Raw genomic sequence first — 16,309 nt, 5'->3', positions numbered from 1 at the left:
GTATGTTCATGTATTGATTTAGTGTTCTATAAGAATGCATTTCCAACTAGGTATCACCATTTAATGGAGACCTCACTTACAATAAATTTTGCTTCTACTTGGAATCAATCAACAAGAAATATATCTGTACATACACTTATATACATCTTGCTTTCAATTTAATCTTTCTCAATATATTTTGTGAATATTTGAACTGTTTCTATTCAGAAGGTACTGAATATAAAATATAAATCTCTTAAATCTCTCTACCATAATTTTCAAATTCCCTGGTCTTTAAAATTCTCATCTAATCAATTAGCTATATTAGAATATTATACTTCTTGCAATACTAACTTTAAGTAGAATAGCATTTAAAATAATATAATTTGAGTTTTATGGTTGCTAGGGAAAAGTAGTGGTTATATTTTTGAGAAAACTATGTGAAAAGTGTTTAATAAATGTATTCAGTCTTGAGGTAGTGAATTGTATTCTTTAACAGAACATTGCAGATATTAAATAAGTGAATACTTAAAGGAAAGGAGAAATACTACAAACAAAATCAGCTAAATATTTATTTGATTTTAATTGTCCTGAGTTAAGAACTTCTGTTTTGTGGTAAAGCATTAAGAAACATGCTGGAATTCAGTAAATACTATAGCAAACCTTTTAGAACCACTTGGTGATAGTATTAGGTCTGTTTGATTCCAATTTCCAGCAATTTTAATAGATATTATTCTATCAAAATATTTTTACAAGACGCCAAATACACTCAAGGTTTTAAGAAACATTTAAGTTTAGTTAATACAACAAACCTTTTGGGTAGATACAAGAGATACTTACATCCATATTGACCTTTAGAAATTTAGGAATAGCTTCCAAGGTTGTACAGTTAAATTTTGTGGAAGGAGGTAAATATGAATGGCATTTTCACTGAACATTCTAATATCAAAACACACATTTCTCATTCCAAAAGATCAATAACCAAAATGGTGTCAGATGATTAGAAGAAAATTGGGTGGGAAAAGAGATTAGGAAGTGATGCTTGTACAAGAAGTTTATGTTTTAATGCTATATTACAACACATACTTATTGATTATACTATTCATTTATTTAAAAAGAAAACATTTTAAGTGCCCATCTTTTATCACATACTGACACTGTAATGTCGAAAGAAACAATCCTACAATTCAGAACTGAAAATAGTAAGTGAACTATAGTGACTAGGAGAATGGATACTTGTAGAATAAAACTTATCATTTACTATCCTGCTGACCTTTTTCAAATTCCTCACTCTTTTGGTATTTCAGGATTCTCTATGTAAAATGGATGAAACAGTAGTGCTTATTTTATATGACTATCATAAACATTAAGTAGTGTAGGGAACACTAACATATTAACACATGTAAACAACTTAGAAGGGATGTCTGAATTCCAAGTACTCAATAAATACCAGCTATTAAATCTTAAGTGGATACTTGATGATATGAAGATGAACTGAGTTTCTTCTTAACATGAAAGTCTAATGCCAAGGTTTATTCAGAATATAGTAGTTTTATTCAGAATATACTATTAATTAGGTCTATTAAACACAGCGAATGTGATTTAAATGATCACTGAACTAAACCAGGTCAATTGGAGCTCTGAAAATTCCAAGGCTATTCCATAATTTTCTATTATTTCACAGTATATTTTGATAAATTTGCTTCTTTTTATAAGATTTACATTCACCATTTCTCTGTTCAGTAATATGTTACTATTGTCTCGTGGCAACTAGAAGTTGATCTTGCAGCATTGTCAAAAAACAAACAAACAAACAAACAAAAAAAAAAAACCTGAGGTGTACTAGTATTGGAGACCTATTGAAGACTTAGAAAATTTATTTTTTGATTTTAGGAAAATTGAACTGGCATGAAAATGAGAAATTCTTTGAATTCATGCAATACAAAGTGTTTCATTATTTTGCTGAAATTATTTAAAATATCAAATATAGTATCACTGGTACTTTCCATATCACAGGCTTCACTATTTTGGCCTAACATCCTTATTTTACAATCAAAGATATGAAGAAGAAACTGTATAAATTACCTCCCCAAGGTCATACAATTAGACAATGGAGAATATTATATTAAAGCAAGTCTTCTAATTGTACATCACAGTAATGAGTCAATTCTACACAGAATGCCAGCTATGTGTCAGTCATATCTGACCCCAGATTGGGAGAGATTTTGCTCTGCAACCACTTTATTAAACTTCTACATATCATAGAAGATGAACTGTTAGCTAACAAGTTATACTACATGTACATTATTTTAACCTACATGTCTGTAAGTTAAAGTGTGTATAAGCTAACATAAGTATTCATAAGTTAAAAGTTCATAAATAAAATGTGCCTGCCTTGTTTCAGAAAATCTGTGTCTCAGTATATCTGAGCTGGCCGCAAGAAAGATGATAGAGGCAAACAGTTCCCGAACTACACAGAAAGCAAAGCAGTAGGGAATATTGAACAGGAGCGCTCACGGGCAGCAGCAGGACCAATGGATACATGCAAGTTGAGTCAGAAAGGGGCTCAACAATGGTGAGGGTGAAGTAAATGTGTCCAGGTAGGAATATATCAGCTTTATCTCAGGTTAATATCAAGGATGTCAGGCACATTCCCATAGTGATGGCACCAGAATCCAGTCCTAAACCTCCACATGGGACCCAATGGTTTTGTTCATGATTATGAAGAATACCGACCAGTGTTATGCCGGGGCAATTACTGAGGTTATAATTCCACATGGCCATGGTCAGACCAAACTAAATTTCTATATAACTACTTGTATTATCTCATTACCAGCATTGGGTGTGAATTTTTAAATCTATGTATTTAAAACTCAATTCTAAAGTGAGAAATCAATATGTGTGTCACAGTAATGAGCTTTAGAATAAATACTACTATGTTCTAAAAACATCAAATTATAAAAAACACAAAGCAATGTCCTCAAATGATTTTTTATTAATTTCTCCCCACGTTCTACACTCAACAACCACATTTGAGAATCTTATCTCACTGACAGAAGAATGATCTCCAGAACATAAGCCTACATTGCAGAACTATTTCTAGCCCAAAGAATAATAATTCTTACGTTATTGATCAGGGATTGCACAGGGCTAGGGAAGAATTAAGAAAAACCTTATTTCTATGGTGTGATATATTAAGAACACTAGTTCTCTATGCAGAGGAAACAGGCTGTGCTGTATCACTTAATCTCAAGTCCTCTGTTCATCATTTTCTCATGATCTTTGGGAAGAATGTGAGGTAGGATCATTAAACTTTAGTCTTGAAGGTGCTGAAGAGATATTTCACAATGAATCATTTTTCCTTTGTTAAATCAATTAGAAGATAACGAAAATGGAAAAGGATCTTGTCAATACATAATCTAGGCAGAGTGGAGCATGACACATTTCATTTAAAGCATTGACCAGCAGGTATTTATAATGTCTTAACTGAAATTTAGTCTTTTTTTGATTTTGTAGTAGTTGTACAGTTTTAAGGCTAAGAATTGTATTCTTACAGATCTTATCAATGAACCTTTTGGTACACGTGTGGGTGAGATTATGAATTGATAATTCATTAGAAAGTAATACATGGTTGACTGTTTGCCTTAATTAATTTTACAACTGAAGGATATTGTTTCATAAGCCAGGCACATCACCAAGCATGCCTGGAAAACATTAAAGCATTAAATGGACTTGATAGGAGGTGCCTTTCATTAGGAAGCACAGCTCAGGATACTTGTGAAGAAAGAGGACAGTAAAAAGATGGATGTGACATCGTCTGGTATAAAGGACTTAACACCTTTTGTGAAAGATAGTACGAAGCATCATACTAAAAAATAGTGGTAGCATACCAAATTTGATATGCACAAAATGGCAAAAGGTTTAAATATATTGGGCTTATCCAATTAACCTTAATTTAAATTTTCTACAACTTGTTTTTTTTAGTTTTTATTTTAAAGGGGGTAAAATTAAACACCACAAAATAGGACAAAATAGGACATAAGAAAGCAATGTAAGAGATATAAATTTTTTTGAGATATAAATTTCAAAGCTACATGACCAGAGATCTTCATTGTCTATCACATTGTCTCTTCTTTTCTTCCAAATAGTTGTCCATGTCTTCACATTCAGAGAATTCATACAAAACAACATAGTATAAAACTGATCCAAACAGAATAAGGAAGGCATTTCAGGTCTTCAGAACCAGACAACAGCGAAGTCACTAATGGCTGTCATAGAGTCTCTCAATCTCTTCAAAATAGCTGACCATACTTTCATGTATATTGAATTTCAACAAAACAAAGCAGGCGGAGGGAGGGGTTGTTTGGTTTCCTGGCATTCCAGGTCCCAGCATGGCCTGGGTCCCAGTAAATGCCTGTGTCTCCCATCCTGGGCCACTGCAGCCTGCCACACTCGCAGCTGCTCACAGGGGTGGGGGGTAGGGTTGCTTCAAGCTGTTTCTTTCTAATGAATTGACCATTTAACTGTCCAAGTTATGAAATGTCAACAGACCACAGAAAGACATCTCTTTAGGCTCCTGCTTGAAATCTACAGCATCAGCTGCTGGCCTTGATTCAGGGCCAGTATTTTTTGCAACTTGTAGGTTTCCATAAAAATATTAGTATCTAAGTCTTTTCATAATTAACCTTTCAAAGCGAATTTCTTCTCTAATCACTATCTCCAAAGAATATACCTACATACAACTAAGCAAAGATAAACATCACAATCTTAAGAAAGTGAAGGTAAACATGTATGATTTGATATATAAAGAAATTATAAATCTACTTTCAGGAACTGATTAGGTGTTTTGGTAAATTCTGATTAATAAAGGACATTCCTTTTTTGATACTTCTACTACACATTTTTACTCAAGGTCAATAATTAACCATATATAACTAAAAATTTGGATTTACGTATGTATTATTTTACCATACTCAAGTAGTCGTTAGGAAGTATCATTACCATTTCACTGATGAAGAAATCAATGTTGTTACTTTTTAACATACCAACATACCACTGTGTTGAAATTTAAGGTTATCCAAAACTTTATTTCTATAAGTAAATTCAACATTTAACATTATTATTCTAAATACGGGTATTAATTTTTCTCTATGCTTTCTACTATTGTAGAAAGAATGTTGTTGGATTTTGGAGTGTAAACTTCAATTTCTGGTATCAAATTAATATTTCTATTGGAAATACTCTAGTAAAAAGAAATTCAAATCTAATAAATTATCATTAGGTCACATACAGAAAATAACAAACACAATTTTCCCATGAATACAGCTGTCAACTAGGTTGGATAAAGTCTAATACTGGGAATGAGATACAAAGACATTCAAATATATCATCTATGCTGGAGTAGTCTTATTAGATAACGATAAGCAAACCCAACGATCATCACTAGTATGTGCCACAACCAAGAACCTCAGTGCAAAACTTAAGTATTTTCAATATATTAAACAAAGCTGTTTGCAAAGGGTTTCCCAGTGCCCTTCAAAATTACAAAGCAAGTATTTGATTTACCATCCTATGAGATATTGATTAAGTATGCAGGGCTGCCATCTATAGCTTTGACTGAAGGCCAACAAAATAAAATAAAATCATGAAATAAAATAAAAAGCATACATATGATACAAATTAAGAGAATAGCAATCAATATTAGAAACATTTTTCCATTTTGTATCAGTTTTAAACAATGCTTTTACTTTTTAGCCATACAAATTATCAATTGCTGAGTAAAACAGGATATAAAGTTTAGGAGAAAAATAACATTTTGGAGGAGTCATAACATAACATAAAGATCTTCACAAGAAAAGATTCTTAAGTGATAAAATTATTTAAGCAGTATAAGAATAGCTCATTTTTCTTTAGGAGGACATCACTTTTAAAAGACAAATCACAATAATTATGCCAAAATATTACAGAGATTAGAAAATAGTGTGCCACACCATGGCTCAAATGTTTAAATACTGTAGTAACATAAGACGAGGCATGGAAACTTTTCTAGTATGACAGCAATCTGGTAACTATAATTCCCTGTTAGTTTTTCCATTGATGCTGAAATATTTGCATTTTGTTTCAGTAATGAGTATAAGTTGTATCTGTCATTTTCTGTGACGAATTTTACCTGTTAGTATTCTATACACAGAATAGTTAACAATAAATAATAAATTTTTCATCCATATCCTATCCAAAACTAGTCTTAGTTTTTATAATTAATAATAATTGCTGGAAGTTAGTCATATTTTCTCTCACATTTTAAAGATCCAACTGGAAATTTTACTAAATAATATACTTATTTAAAAACAAAGCTCATTTTTACATGAATTTTAGTATATGCTAAGAAATAGGGAATATATGGATTACTTTTTTATTTGTACATTATACATTTTTATGAAGAATTGACGTATTTTGGTATGATAAAATTGTGGTAGCTATTTTGCTTCACACCAGTTTTCCTCAGAGTGAAAAAAAATGTTATTATAGAACTAAAACTGGTTTTATAAATAAAGTTGCATCATTTCTTATCTCAGACTATGGTCACTTAGAATTTAGATAAAGACCACACTTGAGATTCCATATAGGCAAAAGTTATACTGATTATATTTTAGCTCTTGTCACCTATCAATAGAAATGACATAAAGGTCACTCTTTAACACAAATTTAAATTATGATGATGTAGAAAAGTAACAAGAAAAAAAGAGGATACACCACACAAAGCTGTGTGTATGAAGAGAAAGATCTCTATCTGCTGGAGCCATACTCTCACTCCAATATCAAGAACTATAAAATTGCCATAAAACTGAAATTTGTCAGATTAAACCAGCTTATGTGGTTTGGTACAGCACAACATGTATTTTGAAGCCATTTCCCATCAAAATAGTATTTCATTTTTAACAAAAATATCCATTTTGTTCTGCTTTCATTTTTACTGTCTGTTATTTCCTAAATCATCTTCTTTGATGATTCTTTAGTTGGGAGGAAAGAAAACATTTGAAAAATCTTATCTCCAAATAATAAAATATGTTCACTTAATATTAGCCAAAGAAAGGAGATTAAACTAGTAACAAGAAAAATAGCACATATACAATAATTAACCATTTCTTTTTTGCACTTTTTTTTTTTTATAGGTATCAGGGATCGAACTCACAACTGCCTGCTTGCAAGGCAGGTGCTTACGCTTCTGAGCTAAATCCTCAGCACCTATAAACCATTTCTTCAAAATTTTAGCAGACAAACTTCACAAATTATATAATAGTCTTAAGTAATATTTTGTAGACAAAATATCTACAGAAACAGAATAGACCCCCCAAATTCCTAGAGGTTTCATTTCTAGAGCACCTGTGAATTGTGAAAAACCTTAAACTTCAGATATGGTCAGAAAAATGCCTGTCAATTCCTATTTTTATAGTGTAAACTATCAATAAGGTACATTTCTAGCAGTTACGTTAACTTAATAAAATATTGTATTAATAAAGTCTTGGAAAGTACAGGATAGTTGGCAGCACCTTATGGATTTTAAAGCCTTAAAAAGAATAAAACCAGGAATACTCAAAATAGCTCCAGGCAGAACAGCAATCTGTTATAATGTAGGAACACTGGTGCAACTGCCTAATGAGGTACAGGATAGCAGCCAGTCAGCAAGGAGAACTGAATAATGCTCTCAGATTGGCTACCTGCAACCCACCCCCCAACTGTGTAGGATATGTGTGCGTCCCACCAAATTATGGGGATTATTAAGAACAATTAGTTATGCTCTATGGAAAACCCATAATGATTCAGGGCCCATTTTGTGGGGGTAGACTAAAAAAATATTTCATTTTATTTTCAATGTGAGGAAATCTTATCACAAAGATAAAACCAACCTGGAAATTTGTATAATTTACATAAAACGAGTCATAGAAAGTATAAATATATAAAATTACATTTTAAAACTGAGTTATAAATAAATAACCAAAACTGCATTAAATCTCCCTATTTATATTTATGGTAACAAAAACTTTCCAACAAAAACATATTCTGTACTTTCAGGATAATTGTTTTGGATGAATTAAAAATCAACTCGTTCATATTTATTTTTTAAATAAAAAGCACCAAACTGCTTTTTCCCTAATATGATGGATTTCATTTATATTCTTTTCAAATGCGTTGTTCAATTCAGAATTTTACTAAACTACTAAGAAAGAGATTTTGGTGTACTCATACAGGTTTTGATTCCATCATTAATTCAGCTTTTTTGTTGTTTACAGGCTATCTTTTGGTTAGGTTTACATATGTGTGACACAAAGAAAAAGTAAAGAAACAGTGAAAGAGAGAGAGAGCACGAGCTAGCAAAAGAAAATTAGGTCAGAAAGGCAAAAACAGGAAGTATGAGGCAAAAAAGACAATGTTCAATATACTAGATGGTATCCTGTGAATATATTAAAAGAAAAAAAAATAGGTAATGTGAAGAATATTGATTGCATTGAGCTTTTGCTCTAATAATTGAGAATATTGTTAAAATACTGAAAATCTTGTTGGAGGCTAGTTTTTTCACGTATACAACACTGGTGAAATAGCAATCTAAGTGATCCATGATTCCATAATCCTATTATGTCCTTTGATGTTACATTCTCATCACAGTTTTTTTTAACTCATTCTACTCATATATTTGGTAGTACATCTTTACTGAGTGCTAAATTACCTCTGACTACATAGTAAATTAAATGGAACAAATATTTGCATCTTGTTCAGTTTCTCTGAGTCAGGAATCTGGATCTGGGTTTCCAGAAGTGTTGCAATTTAAAGTTCCAAGGGTTGAAATGAAATTTCGAGCCAAACAGTAGTTTCTTCAGCTACAGATTAAGTAGATTTGATGTTATAAATTTCTATAGAGGAAGTTCGTGATACAGAAGCATTTCCTATTGCAAGACATCCAAGGGAAAATGACACAGAACATTAAAGATGGAAGCCACATACTCTTCCTAAACACTTGGTCAGAGGTTAATTTTCCAACCATTTTGCTGTATTTGAATCATCAGAAGGAACTCAATGACATAAACCTTACTCAAGGTGTAGAAACTATATGAGGGTCTGAACACCAGGGTAATTGCGGACTATTACATTTTACTCTCTGGCCTGTAACAACAGGATAAAACTGCAATGGCAAGCAGAAAACACCAAAATGACACCCAGGATTTGGAGACAGATTTATTTACCTAGCCAGGCACTCATCGGGATCATTCCCAGAATATCAGGACCAATCTCAGTGGTCTCGAGTTTTTATATGATGCACAAATAGAAGGTATTATTAAAGAGGTACAAAAGTGAGACAGAACAACCTGGAAGTTCTGATTGGTTAGCAGGGTAAGATCATTGGTTACAAGGGTAGATTAATAATCATCAGTTTATGAAAATTAGTACAATGATAAAATCACACAACCTATATGTTTGGTTATATTCTCATGGTTACAGGGGTTAAAAAATGTAATTACAAAGCCATCAAGCAGTTAAGGAGCTAGACAGTTCAAAAGAACAAAGGTTTTTTTTAAAAAAAAAAAAACATTTCTCTTGTAGATTTTTCCCTTTCAAAGCAACAATATTCTTTTCACATGTAAATTATATTCATGACTCTCAGGGCTCCCCCAAATTTAATATTACTAGGACATCTTTTCAAAGTATATGGGTTTTGTCATCTAGTTTCATAAATGTATCTCAATGAACATATATCTTTTCAGTCTGGAGACAGGTAGATATTGCCCCTTTATCCAAATATCCAACAGGCAGTAGTGGGCCTGGAATAGTGTAAATACTGTAGATACTCAAGTTCTGAAAGCAGGAAATGGTAACTGTTAGGAAGCTACTAAACCACAGCACTTCTGAAGTCTAATGCAATTACTGAAAGTTGCTTAATAAGGTCAAAGGCATAGTATAGCTCTTGTTGGCTTTGCTTCAGCTGCTGGGCTCTGGTTCTTCTCTCTGGGTCATTGTTCAGCTTAGTTGCTCTCTCAGGCTATTCTGTGAGTAGAAATCTGAGAGCTCACAGGCCTCTTCTCATTCTGAATGGTCTCAGTTGCCTTCTATTCAAGCTAGCAACTTTTCTGCATACATAAACTTTTAAGCACTTCATAGCTCTCCCATGAATCCCTCTTTTGAGTTTTTACCATTTGATAACAACTGAATTCAAGGATCTCCTGAGATAAGCTTTCCTTGTCCCAGGCTCCTGTTTCTACGGTGGAACAGTAATGCCCTTAAGCTTTCTAGAAGTCATAACAGTGTTTCAGAGGGCATAGCGGGTACATTTTTAAACTCTTTAAGGATTTTTTGAGTTACCAGCTTTAATCTTTTTGAAGTCTTAACAAAAGATTTTATCCTCATAACCTCACTTTCATTTTTAGACTACATTTTCCTGGAAGTGCCTTAAACTTGATCTTTGCTTGAAGCCATTTATTAAATTTAGCATTCATTATGCCTCTTCTAGAAAGGCTAAAGACTTTCAAAGAATTGCAAGTACTGTTTTTTTCTGTTTAACCATCTTTCCTTCTATTCATCTCTGTACTCTACTACTATACTATATACTACTAGAAGAAACCAGACAGTATCTGTGACTCTGCTTGCACAACTTCTCAGCAAGTCATCCTGTTAGCTGAACATATTTTGCATTATCTACTTTTCTCCGATCAACAATCTATAAAGATTTAGGACACATAACAACAATTCTCTTTCCTCCAGTTTCCACACCATTGTATACAACAAAAAGCAAAAACCAAAGTAGGGGGAACTTTCCTGAAAGTTCGGACTTTCAGGCTTATTAAAGTCTCTCAGGCATCCAGTAACCACAAGTACACTGCACATTCCCTAACGTTTTTGTCAAAATGTGTTACCCACAGCCACATTATACTTTGTTAATATTGCAGTCCACACTCACCATCAAGATCTACTCTTGGTTAGCACATTTCCTCAAAACTTAGTGACATAAAATAGGTTTTAATTTCTTTCAGTTTTTGTGCATCTGACACCTAGGTGCAGCTTAACTTGGTGCTTCCTGCTCAAAGGCTCTCCTGAGGATACATTCCCGGTCCTGGCTAAGAATATCATCCCAGTCATCCTGGGCCTCTACTGGATAATCAAATGGATTCAAGAAATGAATAATCTGATAGTATACGCAATTTTATAAGGAGGCTTTTCCTCATATTTAACTGATGATATTGAAAGACACATACACTGTAGAAGAATTTGAATTCCCTAAGCCAGGACACTCATTCTTGTTTTAACATCTGTAAACTAGAATTTGACTGATCTCCAGGAAGAAACAAAGAAAGGTCATAGTCAATTTTTAAAATAGAGTAGCTGCTAAACCTACTGTAATACTTAGAACATCAATGATATACCAAGTCAAAGTTAAACCAATTACTCTGTGATGGTCTTTTGTTAAAAGTATCTGTTCTACATATCCGCTTGCCACTTTTATAGCTATGAAACATAGTACCACTACTAAATGTTTCTCAGATCAATGTATTTCACTTAAAGAAAAAAACCCATGTTAAAAAAAAACTATAAGAACAGAGAAAAACAGGAGAATAAATTTGTTATGGCATCGTTTTCATTAAATGTTATCTTAGTGAATCAATCTAGAAAATGCTGATTGGAAATACTGTGATTTTTAGAGAATGATTACCTCCTGCATTTTTAAAGAAATTTAAATGACACCCAGAGTATTCAAGAGTTAGATGAGCACTATTTTAGTGCCAAATAAATAATATTCATCTTGTTCAACAGTATAGCCACCTTAGCCAGGTGATTCATCTTAAGTGTAACTGAGAGCTGAGATAACAGGTGTTTCTATTCTAATTCACAAGTACACATCACATCTTGTATGAGCTCTAACAACAAAACACAAAAGACTCTTAGATAAAATATATGGAAAAACAATATGAGTTATTCAGTGAAGGAATCCAAAAAAAGATAATTTAAACTCTTGATTACACAGTATGTCCATAAAAATTAAATTTTTATGAGATAGTTTTTCACATATTGTCATCTTATTCATGATTTGTGAAATCATTTTTCTGTATTTATTAAATATAAGTATTGTCAGGTAAAACAGATTAAGTACTTCTTTTATGACCTTTAAAATATTTTACTTCTCTTTAGTTCTACCTGGTGTCATTTAATAATAATATCCATAATAGTTGAGATTCACTAAAATTTCTGCATGAAGAACATTCTATATGAACTGAACAAATGTGAACAAAAGCTTTAGATTATTTTCATGGAGGAAAAAAATTCTATCAGCACTACAAAGACCTGTGCTGAAATATGAGGTGGCTTGTTATTAAGATAAAAGAAGGACTGGTTTCATTATATTTTTAGTGCACGTGTACAAGTTCCAAATTTCTAACAATTTATGTTCTAAAGTTTTCTACTTAGGTGATATTATTAAACTTATATATAATCCCTTTTTATCTTGAAGGTCTTCACTGATTCTACCTATGCCTCTGTCCTAAAGCACTACCCTTTGTGAGATGTCACACACTCTACAATTATAAACTTCTAAATAATCCTCAAAAAGATCTCATTTACCACAGTATATTCATCAAAATTTTTATGCCCAGATTAGGTTTTATTCACAGCAAAATGTGATGCTGTTTAAAATTTGCCTTACTTTTTATTTACTTAAAATATGCAATAATGCTTCCCAATCAAATGTATATATAAATGTATATATACAAATGTATATATACATATGCACATAGATACATATACATATACATAAATATATATACTTATGTATTTCCCCCTACCCTATTTTTCAACTAACTGCAATTTCCTAAAGGAAAGAAACCATGGCTTAATTGACTTTGTAATTCTGGGTATAATAAATGACTAGCAAAGAAAAAATACTTGAAAAAGAAATTATATGAGTATAAAAACTTAAAAGGGGGTTACTTTCCTAAAAATTTCTATGTCTCAAAGCATAATAAGAATAGTACAGACCAATGCCCCAAAAGTAATACAAAGCGGTCATAAACAGGTCTTCAGATTTTTTTCCCCAAAGCACTGGAAGGAGGCTTTGGTAAAATATTTGTATGTCTGGTGTGCATAGGTCAAGAAATGCTTAAAGGAAACTCAAATTAGGATGTTCCCTAGGTAAGTCAAAATATATCTCTCAATCAGTTTAAAATCTGCCTATGTATGCAGTGTTAATAAGTGCATTAGGATTTCATGCAGTGGTTCACAATTCCTTAAGGAAACCAAGGTCTATAAAAGCATTTCACTTAAAAACAGGTTTCTCAAAAGCTTCGTACAGCTTGTTAAATACTAAGTTAATTCAGGTTTGAAGCAGAATCTCCTCTAAGAACATAGCAGAAAGTTAATTCATCTGTTTCCTAAGAACTATACTCCTGATTGGAAGGAAATTTGGACAAAGACATTTTAAAGACACTACTGCAAATACAAAAAGGTAGCTATGAAATTTTTCTTCATTTCTCATTAGGAAACGAAATGAGCATAGGCCACCAAAGAAAAATAAGAACAGTGAGAACCCACAGAATAAAGAAGACTTATTTTTAATTAACAAAATAATTGGTCAATTTTAATATATAGCTAGACATATATACTGACTAAGAGTATAGTGTCATCATTAAAGTATTTGTAAGCAACACAGGACAGAGAAAAAATACTGCTGTCATTCAAGTTATAAGTAACCTTTTAGAAAATCACGTTAAAGACATTAATTCTCCAATTGAGAAAAATAAAGTTTCCAAAACATGATATGAATTAAATATTTTTCCATTCTTTATTGATTTAAGCTTTATAATTGCTTAAATTGTAAACTATAGTATAAAACTTGATTATCAATATTTATTTATTCTAGTAAATCTTTACATTCAACAGAAATCATTATGGTTTAGATATTCTGCTTTATTTTCTGTTTAACATGCTCCCGTTGGCTTGAATCATCAGAGGTACATGCTTGAATGTCTCACTGGCCAGCTTGTACCACTGGTGGTATAAATAGATCTAATCATTTTATTGGTCTTTTAATTAATAAAATTAACAAAAAGTCTATCAATGGACCAAATGTAATTAGTTGCTTGAATTTGAATAAATACTGTTCAACTATAAATAATCATAATCTTCATACCTGTATTACTTGCTTTTCTTGTTGCTGAGACAAAATACCTGACAGCCAAAATTAAAGGAAAGGTTTATTTCAGCTTAGACTTAAGACCATAGTCAGTTGGCTCCAAGGCATTGGGGGAGAACACTGCAGAAGACAAATAGTTCATGGTATGGCTGATAGAAGGCAGAAAGCAGCAGCAACAAGCCTGCCATCTTTGTCTCTTTATAATCTACCCACGCTAGAGCCTATTGACTGGCGTCACCCATCTGGGGTGAGGCTTCCATTATCTACACCCAGAACCATGCTAAACCCAGTTAGTTATCATACCCAGAATCCCAAGATCACATGCCCTAGCTCCAGCCAGCTGAGAAAAACGCCCACCTACGAGTGCACCAGTCTTTGGGGGACATCTAGATACAAGCCATAACAATATCAATTAAAAATTATCACAATAATCAAAAAACTTATGTAACTCATGAAATTAAATCAGTGATACCCAATAGAAAGAAATACAAATTTCAGCCCTTGTGAATATGTTAAATTAAACTCATCACTGTGCTCCATGGAACATTCAGGAACCATTTATAGATAATTTGCTTTTCTGTAGGCACTGGACAACTGAGAAAAATTATATTAGCCTATTTCTTATATGCATCTTTAGTGATGACATCTGTATTTAAAAGCCATCTGTTGTATTTTGGCTACTGCAGATGAACAGCTACTAGATTATACTTCTGCATCTACACTTTATTGGTCAAAGCTAATTCTTAAAAAGAAAGAAATAAACAAAAAAATGTACACAAATGCTCTTCATTAGTGTATTTACTAATGAGGTACTAAATGCAAGCTCACCCTTACTGATTTTCACTATGTCCTTGACCTCATATAACCCCTTGAAGTAAGCTAATGCTCTGAGGAAGAATGAAACAATAGAAGTGCATTAGAGTCAAATAGAACCTGGGGAGGCAAAACATGTATTATGTCTTTTTCCTCTTAAGTTTTAGGGGAAAAATAGTCTTCATTTAAAGGAGAATCAATGTGAAATTAGATGCTCCCTATAAAATCCTAGAATTACAGTGCTACAGCACAGCTACACTGGACTCACTCTGCCGCTGTGGCTGAGTCCCGCCCACTGAGCTGAGAAGCCAGGCCAGCTGCACGCAGATTATAGACAGGGCTTGGCATGGAGACTGCGTGGCCTCTTGCCCTGTTGCTTACTCCCCCTCAGAGCTCGGTGCCCTGTTGCTTCCCATTCTGCCACTGCGATCAGGAATATGCTTCAGTGTGGAGGGCTTCCACAGTCTGCAGGGTAGAGAGGCACTTCTGGAACAGGGGGAATCATGCCAAAACATAAGAGGTCATATCGTTAGACAGAGGAAGCTGTGACCTGAGGTGGACTGAGGGACACAGGTCACAGGCTGCCGTAACTCAGCCTTAGGGCAGACACCACTGGCCCAGCAGGGAGGCTGCGGTGGGTGTTCAGCATTCACACATCCAAACACGGACGTGGAAACACAAAGTAGGGGTAAACAGGGACTTTTTGTTCCTCCAAGACATCGGCTGGACTCTCTCACTTCAGACCCTGGAAAGAAACCACCCACTCATAAATATGGAGAAGTTTTTTGAGGATTCATTTCATTTTTCCTTCAATGGATTTTTTTTTTTTTTTGAGATTTTGGTTTTTTAAATTTCTTTTAATTTTTTATTTTCTTTTCTCATTTGTTCATTTTAGGCCTGTTATAACATTCTATTAATTTTCACTCACGACTTAATAGAATTCTTTGTTTGGTTGGTTTATTTACTGATTTATCTATTTATTTATTGGATACAAGGTTTCCCTGTGTAGTTCAGGCTACTTGAACGCACTATGTAGCCACTGCGAGCCCAAACTCACAGGGATCCTCCTGCCTCAGCCTCCTGAGTGCTGGGATTTTACCATGCCTGGCTAGAATCCTTTGTCTCACTTTTTTCTCCTCCATCTCATCTTACTTGTAATTTTTCAAATTTCACTTCCCCTTCCACACTCCCTCCACCTTTACTGCTATTCTAAAGCTTTACTGATCTTTAGATATTTAGCTGACTCTATGCTATTAAGGCTGAATTACTTTGTACTGTTTAAGGTGGTAGAGTTGTATTTAGTAAGAACTTCCAGTGTATCACTATTTTGCTTGTCTTCGAGTCTGT

At 33.2% G+C, this 16,309-nt stretch overlaps 1 protein-coding gene and 1 non-coding gene across 4 annotated transcripts in view; both read right to left on the bottom strand.

Moving 5' to 3' along the window:
* The window catches only part of Ccser1 (coiled-coil serine rich protein 1), a 1,226,082-nt gene that overhangs the window by 666,783 nt on the left and 542,990 nt on the right, over positions 1–16,309 (bottom strand). The gene's annotated exons all lie outside the window — the stretch shown is intronic.
* LOC111756080 (small nucleolar RNA SNORA2/SNORA34 family) lies at positions 4,471–4,602 on the bottom strand. The gene has a single exon (XR_002790577.1). It is a non-coding gene; the product is annotated as a small nucleolar RNA SNORA2/SNORA34 family (small nucleolar RNA).

Source organism: Cavia porcellus, unplaced genomic scaffold (genome assembly GCF_034190915.1).
Source record: "Cavia porcellus strain 051 isolate PalLab524CR breed Dunkin Hartley unplaced genomic scaffold, mCavPor4.1 scaffold_4, whole genome shotgun sequence".
NCBI classification, from domain to species: domain Eukaryota; kingdom Metazoa; phylum Chordata; class Mammalia; order Rodentia; family Caviidae; genus Cavia; species Cavia porcellus.
Note: the sequence above shows the minus strand (reverse complement) of the source record. Positions and strands in the feature narration are given on the sequence as shown.